The sequence below is a fragment of the Hyalella azteca genome, unplaced genomic scaffold, assembly GCF_000764305.2.
Source record: "Hyalella azteca isolate HAZT.00-mixed unplaced genomic scaffold, Hazt_2.0.2 contig2941, whole genome shotgun sequence".
In the NCBI taxonomy this organism is placed as follows: domain Eukaryota; kingdom Metazoa; phylum Arthropoda; class Malacostraca; order Amphipoda; family Hyalellidae; genus Hyalella; species Hyalella azteca.
Genome location: NW_025933198.1, coordinates 28,976 through 30,009, shown reverse-complemented (window position 1 = coordinate 30,009; position 1,034 = coordinate 28,976). Strand labels below are relative to the sequence as shown.

At 49.4% G+C, this 1,034-nt stretch overlaps 1 protein-coding gene across 1 annotated transcript in view; it reads right to left on the bottom strand.

Moving 5' to 3' along the window:
* Nucleotides 1-1,034, bottom strand: part of LOC108669132 — a 34,679-nt gene that overhangs the window by 23,413 nt on the left and 10,232 nt on the right. The window lies entirely within an intron of this gene.

Here is a 1,034-nt window from a genome sequence, read left to right as displayed (position 1 = left end):
TATGATGGCGTCGAACTCTTGGCGGTTCACGAACAGTTTTTTGTTATCTTGGTTTTCCCACAACCGAGTTCCGATCCTTGCTATTTCAGCATAGAAAACGTCGAAGGCGGCGTCAAGGTCTACCACTGTCTCTTATACACATCTAGATGTGTATAAGAGACAGGGTTAATGGGGGACGTGGGAGTTAAAGAGGTAAAAGGACGTTGGGGGTTAAGGGGGCGTTATGGGTTAAGGGGGTTTAGGTTAAGGAGACTATTAACCCCCAAGTGCTTGCGGGGAGAGGGGGTTAAGGGCGTTAATGGGGGTTATGGAGGAGTGGGAGTTAAAGTGGTAAGAGGGTGTTGGGGGTTAAGGGTGTTAAGGGGCGTTAGGGGTTAAGGGGGTTTAGGTTAAGGAGAGTTTTATAACCCCCTAGTGCCTGCGGGGATTATAGGGGTTAAGGGGACGTGAAGGGTTGATGGGGGATTAAGGGAGTTATGAGGTGAGTGGGGGTTAATGGGGTTATGGATGTTAATGGAGGCGTTGGGGATTATGGGGGGGGTTTAGGGTGTTGAGAATGTGGGGTTTATGAGGTTAAAGGGCGGTTGGAGGTTAATGGGGTAATGGGGGGTTTGGGGTTAAGCGGGGTTTAAGGTAATAAGGAAATATATGGGGTTATTGGGGTTAAAGGGGTGTAAGTGTTAGTGGGGTTGAGGGAGTGTGGGGGTTAATAGGGGTTAAAGAGAATATATGCCTCCATGTGTCAAGGGGTTAACTGGGTGAACGGGGTTAAAGAGTGAAGGGGTAATGGGGGACGTAGGGGTTACTGGAGGTTAAAAGAGACGTATGGGTTAATTGATTAATGGGGTTGAAAGAACGTGTGGGGTTAAATGGGCATAGATGTTAAAGTGAATGTCCAGCTGAATAGGGGTGAGTGGGGGTTAGTGATGTTAAGAGGGGTTAAGGGGGTAATGGGGGTGTCCAGGTGCCTGGGGGACGGGGGGTTAGGGGGATAAGGATGGTAAATAGGATATAAGGGGTGGGGAGAGGGGGGG